The sequence below is a fragment of the Somniosus microcephalus genome, chromosome 4 (genome assembly GCF_052327205.1).
Source record: "Somniosus microcephalus isolate GS21.2 chromosome 4, FLI_Smic_1.0, whole genome shotgun sequence".
NCBI lineage: Eukaryota > Metazoa > Chordata > Chondrichthyes > Squaliformes > Somniosidae > Somniosus > Somniosus microcephalus.
The window spans coordinates 73460524-73470878 of NC_140990.1; the positions used below are offsets into that span (position 1 = coordinate 73460524).

At 49.7% G+C, this 10355-nt stretch overlaps 1 pseudogene; it reads left to right on the top strand.

Annotated features, from left to right (window-relative positions):
• The first annotated feature begins 1703 nt into the window (after window positions 1-1703).
• Window positions 1704-9861, top strand: LOC147119224 (uncharacterized; annotated as a pseudogene).
• Window positions 9862-10355: the final 494 nt, after the last annotated feature.

Here is a 10355-nt window from a genome sequence, read left to right on the forward strand (position 1 = left end):
GCCCGCGTCCCCCCGGGGTTCATGAACCCTCTCCCTGAGCTCGGGGTGTGAGCAGCCCCCGTCCCCCGGGGTTCATGAACCCGCTCCCTGAGCTCTCTCACCTGATGTGTCAGTGGCTGCTGCCAAGGTCCGCGCATGCTCAACTCACCATCTGTTGTTCGGTTCAAAGGTCAAGCCCCACCCCTCACACACTCTGATTGGTGGAGGACCCGCCGCCCGCTCGGACCTCCAGCCCCGCCCCGCTCTTCCTATTGGTCCGGAGCTCCCGTCAATCACCCGGGCAGTGTGAGCTGAGCATGCGCGGGCCTTGGCAGCAGCCGCTGACACATCAGGTGAGAGAGCTCAGGGAGCGGGTTCATGAACCCCGGGGGGACGCGAGCTGCTCACACCCCGAGCTCAGGGAGCGGGTTCATGAACCCCGGGGGGACGCGGGCTGCTCACACCCCGAGCTCAGGGAGCGGGTTCATGAACCCCGGGGGGACGCGGGCTGCTCACACCCCGAGCTCAGGGAGCGGGTTCATGAACCCCGGGGGGACGCGGGCTGCTCACACCCCGAGTGCGGCCCCAGGCCCCATTATTAAAACACTCAACATTATTCGCTTCACACACACCCGGGGTGGGCCTCAGGCCCCGAACAAGAGCCTCCGGGCCGGGCGTTTGCCCCGAGCGGGGCGGCAGCTGCAGGGCTTTCTCCCGGTGACAGGCCCGGGGTAACGGCCGCCATCTTGAGAGGCTCAGGGGGCAGCAGGGCGCATGCGCGGCCCCTTTGGCCAGGAACCAGGAGGAGAGAATCTTGTCAATTTCTATCCTGGACTCACAGTGATGGCTTTTGTAAACTCCTTTTACAGGCTGTGAGAAGGGCAGCATTTACACACCGCAAACTCAAACCAAACAACAACTTACCTTTATATAGCACCTTTAAAATATCACAGTAGCGCAGTCAGACAATAATTGACACACATACTTTGTTTGTGGTCCAGTGCACTGACACAAAGTTCCTTCACAACTGTAACAATTTTATTGCAGTTGCTGTGAAGGCTGAGCTCACTCTGCTCGTACACCTGGTCTCCAAAGGAGGCAAAACAGGACTAATGCTGCCGAGCTCAGCTCTTTTTGATCAGAAAATATCAACTGTTTAGCCTCACCAGGAAATGCACAAAAGAGGCAGCAGTGCTGATTGGCTGCCCAGGAAAGTCCTATTTAGATTAAACTCCTTCACCCAGAGAGTGCTGAGAATGTGGAACTTGCTGCCACAGGGAGTAGTTGATGCGAAGAGCATGGATGCATTTAAGGGGAAACTGGATAAACACATGGGAGAAAGGAATAGAAGGAGATGCTGATAGGGTGAGATGAAGAGAGATGGGAGGAGGCTCGTGTGGAGCATAAACACCGCATGGACCAGTTGGGCCGAATGGCCTGTTTCTGTGCTGTGCAATCTGGGTAATTCTATGTAATAAGAGAGGAAAGAATGTTCCACAGAAACTAGAATTATCTGTTCTGCATTTTTATCCTCAACTTACAGCGATGTCTTTTGTAAACTGCTTTTACAGGGAATATCAGCAGCCTTTGAATGTGGAAGGAGAAATGTTTGTCTGTTCTGTCTGTGGGAAAAGATTTCAAACATCAGTGTGACTGGAAAAGCAGCGAGACACACACACCCCAGTGAGAGTGTTCCAGTGCACTGACTGTGGAAAGAGCTTTAACCAGTTACACAGCCTGAAAAAACATCGCACCGTTCACAGCAGGGAGAAACCGTACACGTGTTTTGTGTGTGGACGAGGCTTCAACTGATCGGCCAACCTGGAGAGACACAAGAACTCCCGCACCACGGAGAAACCGTGGAAACGTGGGGACTGTGGAAAGGGATTCAGCTCCCTGTACCGGCTGGAAACTCATCGACGCAGTCACACTGGGTTCTAATCTGCGGGATTGGGTTCAGGCGATCGTCTGAGCTCACTGTACACCAGCACACTCACACTGGGGAGAGGCCGTTCACCTGCTCCATGTGTGGGAAGGGATTCAGTGATTCATCCACTCTGCTGAGACACCAGTGAGTTCACACTGGGGAGAGGCCGTTCACCTGCTCCATGTGTGGGAAGGGATTCTGTGATTCATCCACTCTGCTGAGACACCAGCGACTTCACACTGGGGAGAGGCCGTTCACATGCTCCGTGTGTGGGAAGGGATTTGCTCGATTAAGCAGTCTCACTAAACACCAACTTGTTCACACTGAAAAGAGATCCTTCAAATGTTCTAAATGTGGGCAGATCTTTAAAAGCACAAGAGATCTGCTGAGACACCAACACACTTACAGCGGGGAGAGGCCGTTCCCCTGCTCTATGTGTGGGAAGGGATTCGCTGAACCATCCACCCTGCTGAGACACCAACGAGTTCACACTGGGGAGAGACCGTTCACCTGCTCCGTGTGTGGGAAGGGATTCAGTCTATCATCCAACCCGCGGACAGACCAACACACTCACACTGGAGAGAGGCCGTTCACCTGGTCGGTCGGTGGGAAGGGATTCACTCGGTCATCCCACTTGCTGAAACATCAGCGAGTTCACAAGCGATTGCAGGGATTGGATTCTGCTGTTATTGCTGCTGTTAATCACATCCAGGACTGAACCATGTTCATTCTGACAGGTGAGGTTTGTTTCTGCTAATGAGAATACCTCCTGTAACTGGGCTGGAGTTTAATATTCTGGATAAATGTCAGATACACAGTGTCGAGTATTTCTTTCCTCCAAGGTAAGAGGAGAGTAATTGATGTCTGTTACCGACTGTTCCATTTTTCGGCCTTTTCTTCTTTCTAACTCTAGATTATCTCAGTTCTAACACCTTCAGTTACTCTCAAGTCCCAGCTCCCCACACCTTCCAGAGAGCCTGTAATAGAAAATGACTGAAGATTTATCCAGTGTAACTATTGCTGTTATCCAAGGAAAAAGGCTTGTATTTCTATCGCACCTTTCACAACCTCAGGATGTCCCAAAGCGCTTTACAGACAAGGAAGTGCTTTTGAAGTGTAGTCAATGTTCTAATGTAGGAAAACCAGCAGCCAATTTCTGCACAGCAAGCTCCCACAAACAGCAATGTGGTATTGACCAGATAATCTATTTTACTGACGTTGATTGAGGATGGAAGGGGATGTGTAAAGAGATGGTCTGTGTATGGAGATGTGAAAGAAGGAAACGGTGTGTGTGTGTGATAGTGACACAGCCTTGTGGTCACAGAACAATGACAGATATCCTTGTGGTTATGGTTTGGGCAGGGCCAGGTCAATAATGTAGTGAACAAGTTGAATATAAATATTGCCAGTGTAGTCACAGCTTAGAAACATAGAGAAACATAGAAAAATAGGAGCAGGAGTAGGCCATTCGGCCCTTCGAGCCTGCTCCACCATTCAATATGATCATGGCTGATCCTCTATCTCAATACCATATTCCTGCTCTCTCCCCAAACCCCTTGATGCCTTTTTTGTCTAGAAATCTATCTATCTCCTTCTTAAATATATTTAGTGACTTGGCCTCCACAGCCTTCTGTGGTAGAGAATTCCACAGGTTCACCACCCTCTGAGTGAAGAAATTTCTTCTCATCTCAATCCTAAATGGCCGACCCCGTATCCTGAGACTGTAACCCCTCGTTCTAGACCCCCAGCCAGGGGAAACATCCTCCAGTCTGTCTGCCATGTCAGAATTTTATACGTTTCAATGAGATCCTCTCTCATTCTTCTAAACTCTAGTGAATACAGGCCGAGTCGACCCAATCTCTCCTCATACGACAGTCCTGCCATCCCAGGAATCAGTCTGGTGAACCTTCGCTGCACTCCCTCTATGGCAAGTACATCCTTTCTTAGGTAAGGAGACCAAAACTGCACACAGTACTCCAGGTGTGGTCTCACCAAGGCCCTGTATAACTGTAGTAAGACATCCTTGCTCCTGTACTCAAATCCTCTTGCAATGAAGGCCAACATGTCATTTGCCTTCCTAACTGCCTGCTGCACCTGCATGTTTGCTTTCAGTGACTGGTGTACAAGGACACCCAGGTCCCTCTGTACATCAACATTTCCCAATCTATCAACATTTAAATAATACTCTGCCTTTCTGTTTTTTCTACCGAAGTGGATAACTTCACATTTATCCACGTTATACTGCATCTGCCATGTATTTGCCTACTCGCTCAACTTGTCTAAATCGCCTTGAAGCCTCTTTGCATCCTCCTCACAACTCACAACCCCACCTAGTTTCGTGTCGTCAGCAAACTTGGAAATATTACATTTGGTTCTCTCATCCTAATCATTGATATATATTGTGAATAGCTGGGGGCCAAGCACTGATCCCTGCGGTACCCCACTAGCCACCGCCTGCCACCCTGAAAAAGACCCATTTATTCCTATTCTCTGTTTCCTGTCTGTTAACCAATTTTCAATCCATGCCAGTTTATTACCCCCAATCCCATGTGCTTTAATTTTGCACAAAAACCTCTTATGTGGGACTTTATCAAAGGCCTTCTGAAAATCCAAATACACCACATCCACTGGTTCTCCCTTATCTATTCTACCAGTTACATCCTCAAAAAACTCCAGTAGGTTTGTCAAACACGATTTCCCTTTCATAAATCCATGTTGACTTTGTCTAATCCCGTTGATATTTTCTAAGTGTCCTGTTATCACATCCTTTATAATCGACTCTAGCATTTTCCCGACTACTGATGTTAGGCTAACAGGTCTGTAGTTCCCTGTTTTCTCTCTCCCTCCTTTTTAAAATAGTGGGGTTACATTTGCCACCCTCCAATCTGCAGGAACTGTTCCATAGTCTATAGAATTTTGGAAGATGACAGTTGGTAGCACTCTCGCCTCTGAGGCATAAGGTTGTAGGTTCAAGTCCCACTACAGAGACTTGAGCACAAAAATCCAGGCTGACACTACAGTGCAGTACTGAGGCACTGTCAGAGGTGGCGTCTTTCGGATGAGACATTAAACTGAGGCCCTGTCTGCTCTCTCAGGTGGGTGTAAAAGATCCCATGACACTATTTCGAGAAAGAAAGACTTGCATTTATACAGTGCTTTCATGACCACCAGACGTCTTGAAGTGCTTTACAGCCAATGAAGTACTTTTGGAGTGTAGTCACTGTTGTAATGTGGGAAAGAACAGGGGAATTATCCCCGGTGTCCTAGCCAATGTTTATCCCTCAATCAACATAACAAAAGGATAATAGCAAAATACTGCAGATGCTGGAAATCTGAAATAACAACAGAAAATGCTGGAAACACTCAGCAGGCCAGGCAGCATCCGCAGAGAGAGAAACAGAGTTAACAAAATTATACATTATCTGATCATTATCACATTGCTGTTTGTGGGAGCTTGCAGTGCGCTAATTGACTGCCACATTTCCTACATTACAACAGTGACTACACTTCAAAAGTACTGAATTGGCTGTAAAGCACTTCAAGACGTCTGATGGTCACGAAAGGCACTATATAAATGCACCAGAGACCGCGTCTGGCTGTTGGTTGATTGACAGCTGAGAGTCCGCGCATGCGTACGCGGGACGGCTGTTTGGGCCGAGTCCGGCACAGCGACCCCTCCCGGTCACCACGGGTAACAACTGCGCATGCCCAGAGGACACCAACACCACTCCCTCACTCGGAGCTGCGCCTGCGCACTCGGATCCTGTCGGACGGAATCGGCGCGGTGCATTCCGGGGAAAGGCCTTGGTGTCGGTTCCAGAGTCGCGATCGGTGACGCAAAGTGAGTTTTCTCCGCTCCGATTGGGTGGAGAATCGCGCGGGGTGCGGGGTGGGTCGGGAGAGAATAAAGTGAAACAGAAAAACCTGAGAGTCCGCGAGGCCCAGGACCGAGCGGCGTCAGTTGGACGGTGGACGTGGTCCTTGGGGACACGTGATCCGGCCCCGCGGCCTGATTGACGGGAGCTTCTGACCAATAGGGAGCGAACGGGGCGGGACTGGAGGAGCGAGCCGGCGGCGGGTCCTCCAACCAATCGGGGAGCCCGAGGGGCGGGACTAGCGCCGGCTGATTGTCTGATCCGCAGGGCAGCGAGTTTCTCCAGTCCTTTGTTCAGGGCCCGGGGCCAGGGGAGGCTGTGGGCCTTTATTCCCCTTATTGGACACAAGGCTCTTTGTCTCACAACACACTGGCTCAGGTTTTAATAGAGACTTTTTAAATTCATCAATAAAAGCAGATAAACCCCGTGCTTCTGTGGCACAAACTTGCTAATATTTTATAGAATCATAGAATGATTACAGCACAGAAGGAGGCCATTCGGCCCGTCGAGCCCGTGCCGGCTCTCTGCAAGATCACTTCAGCGAGTCCCACACCCCGCCCTTTCCCCGTAACCCTGCAAATTTCTTTACTTCAGGTACTGATCCAATTCCCTTTTGAAAGCCGTGATTGAATCTGCCTCCACCATCCTTTCAGGCAGTGCATTCCAGATCCTAACCACTCGCTGTGTAAAAAAGTTTTTCCTCATGTCGCCTTTGGTTCTTCTGTCAATCACCTTAAATCTGTGTCCTTTGGTTCTCGACACTTCCATCAATGGGAACAGTTTCTCTCTATCTACTCTGTCCAGACCCCTCATGATTTTGAACACCTCCATCAAATCTCCTCTCAACCTTCTCTGCTCTAAGGAGAACCACCCCAGCTTCTCGAGTCTATCCACGTAACTGAAGTCCCTCATCCCTTATCCCTGGAACCATTCTTGTAAATCTTTTCTGAGGCCTTCACATCCTTCATAAAGTGCGGTGCCCAGAATTGGACACAATACTCCAGTTGAGGCCGAACCAGTGTTTTATAAAGGTTCATCATAACTTCCTTGCTTTTGGACTCTATGCCTCTATTTATAAAGCCCAGGATCCCGTATGCTTTTTTAACCGCTTTCTCAAACTGCCCTGCCACCTTCAATGATTTGTGCACACATACCCCCAGGTCTCTCTGTTCATGCACACATTTTAGACGTATACCCTTTAGTTTATATTGCCTCTCCTCATTCTTCCTACCAAAATGTATAACTTCACACTTTTCTGCGTTAAATTTCATCTGCCACGTGTCCGCCCATTCCACCAGCCTGTCTATGTCCTCTTGAAGTCTATCACTATCCTCCTCACTGTTCACTATACTTCCAAGTTTTGTGTCATCTGCATATTTTGAAACTGTGCCCTGTACACTCAAGTCCAAGTCATTAATATATATATATATATATCAAGAAAAGCAGTGGTCCTAGTACCGACCCCTGGGGAACACCACTGTGTACCTTACTCCAGTCCAAAAAACAACCATTCACCACTATTCTCTGTTTTCTGTCACTTAGCCAATTTCATATCCATGCTGCCACTGTCCCTTTTATTCCATGGGCTTCAACTTTGCTGGCAAGCCTATTATGTGGCACTTTGTCGAACGCCTTTTGGAAATCCATGTACACCACGTTAACTGCATTGCCCTCATTAACCCTCTCTGTTGCCTCATTGAAAAACTCAATCAGAATCAGAATCCTGGTGCGGCCAGGGCCCCGGCACCAGGAAACCCAGGGTGTAGCGCCTCCCCCATCCGAGCCGCCGCTTCCCGGTTTCTTCAGCTGGTTCCTCCGAGTCAGACTTGGGACAAAGGACAGGAGCCAGGCTCCCAGAATGGCCCGCAGTCCTTGGAAGCATGCGCACTCTCAGCGGGGAAATCAGCGCGTTGGATAGAGCGGTTTCTGGGGCACGGGGAATTGTGGTTGCTGCGGCCGCTATTAGTCAGCGGCTGTGGGGAAGAGTTTTATTGCAGGCTGATGGAAGGTAGGTCCCTGGCCACCTGTGTAGGTCTTTTTGTTGCTTCAGTTTGAGCTGGAGTGGAGATGGAGGAGAAGCTGCTGGGTTTAACACCCAGTACTTCTGAGCCCAGGAGGACCCAACAATTTCCAATGTGAGACTGTCAAGGGAGGTGGATTCTGGGGGAGATTAGGTTGTTAAACAGACACTGTCCCTACAATGTGAAAGAGTATTGTTTTAGGAACAAGTATTTCTGTAGAGGCTTTTAATCCAGTTTACATCTGCAGATTTGTTTTAATTCATCCTTGGGATGTGGGTGTCACTAGCAAGGCCAGCATGTACTGCCAATCCCCAGCTTCCTGTTGAGAAGGGGGTGGTGGGCCTTCTTCTTGAACCGCTGCAGTCCGTGTGGTGAAGGTACTCCCACAATGCTGTTGTGTAAGGAGTTCCAGGATTTTGACCCAGTGATGATGTAGCAACGGCGATATATGTCCAAGTCAGAATGGTGTGTGACTTGGGGAACTTGGAGATGATGGTGCTCCCATGCACCTTCTGCCTTTGTCCTTCTAGTTGCTGGAGGTTGCGGGTTTTGGAGGTTCTGTCAAAGTTCTGGTCAAGTTGCAGATGTATAAAGTTCATCTCCTTTGCCCCCTCCCACTCCCACCTCTCTCTCCTCCCATAGAGGCCACAGGCCCAGACCAGGTGGCAGATTCCCTTCCCTGAAGGACATTAGTGAGCCAGTTGGGATTTTATGACAATCCGGCAGCTTTCATGGTCACTTTTTTCTAGTGCTGGCCCCACACATTACCAGCTTCATTGAGCTCAATTTCACAACCTGCCTCTTTAGTGGGCTCTCTCTCACGCTCCCTGTTTTAAATTAATTTTACAGGGTATTAGAAGGGGAGGATTTGCAGACGGGAAACTCAAACCACACATCATGTCAAGATCTGACAGTCACTCGATTCATCAGGAACTGAATATCATCGGCCTTTGACTATGGAAGCAAAAAGCACCGCTCACAGCGGGGGGAAACCGTACACGTCTTCTGTGTGTGGACGAGGCTTCAGCCAATCATCTGGCCTATCGAGACACAAGCACAGTCACACCAGGGAGAGGTTGTTCACCTGCTCTGAGTGTGGGAAGGGATTCACTCAGTCATCCCACCTACTGACACACCAGCGAGTTCACACTGGAGAGAGGCCATTCATCTGTCCTGAGTGTGGGAAGGGATTCACTCAGTCATCCACCCTGCTGACACACCAGCGAGTTCACACTGGGGAGAGGCCATTCATCTGTCCTGAGTGTGGGAAGGGATTCAGTCTATCATCCACCCTGCTGACACACCAGCACACTCACACTGGGGAGAGGCCGTTCACCTGCTCCGTGTGTGGGAAGGGATTCGCTCAGTCATCCACCCTGCTGACACACCAGCGAGTTCACACTGATGAGAGACCTTTTAAATGCCTGGACTGTGGGAAGTGCTATAAAGGTTCCGGGGCACTGATATGCCATCAACGTGTTCACACTGACGAGAGACCGTTCAGGTGCTCTCACTGCGGGACTGGGTTCAGGCGAACATCTGAACTCACTGTACACCAGCGCACTCACACTGGGGAGAGGCCGTTCACCTGCTCCATGTGTGGGAAGGGATTCACTCAGTCATCCACCCTGCTGACACACCAGCGAGTTCACACTGGGGAGAGGCCGTTCACCTGCTCCGTATGTGGGAAGGGATTCGCTCAGTCATCCCACCTGCTGACACACCAGCGAGTTCACACTGGGGAGAGACTGTTCACCTGCCCTGAGTGTGGGAAGGGATTCACTCAGTCATCCAACCTGCTGATACACCAGCGAGTTCACACTGGGGAGAGGCCATTCATCTGCTCCATGTGTGGGAAGAGATTCACTCAGTCATCCAACCTGCTGAAACACCAGCGAGTTCACAAGTGACTGCAGGGGTTGGATTCTGCTGTTGTTGCTGCTGTTAATCACATCCAGGACTGAACCATGTTCATTCTGACAGGTGGGGATTGTTTCTGCTGATGTTAATAACTCCTGTAACTGAGCTGGAGTTTAATATTCTGGATATATGTCAAATAAATCAGCTTTGTTTTAAACACATTGTTGTAGATTATTGTCTTTCCCACCTGAGTGTTTAGCATCACCTGGCTGGAGCTCAGAAAGGACAATCTGGGGGAGGATCGTACGGTGGGAACAGAACTTCAGCCTGGACACAGTCCTTCAGGGCCACACTGAGAGGGGCAAACGGCACTTTAGTCTTTCTCGTCTCTCTTCACTGACAGCAAAGTCCCCGTGTGGGTTAATCTCGAGGCATGTGAGAAACGTGTCCCAGCCGCTCTCTGCCATGGTTCAGTGCTCCTAGGCATGGAACAGAAGGCTCCTTTAGGAATGTACCCCAGTGCTTTTTTTTGAATGGCCTTATTAACGTGTGTCACTACTTTTAGTGATTTGTGTATCTGTATCCCTGGATCCCTCTGCTCCTTCAGCCCATTTAGTGCCCCGAAAACGTTAGCGTCCTTGTGCATTAAATTCAGTGGTAGCGCCCCAGGCAGGAGGTGGGGTGCTAATGGAA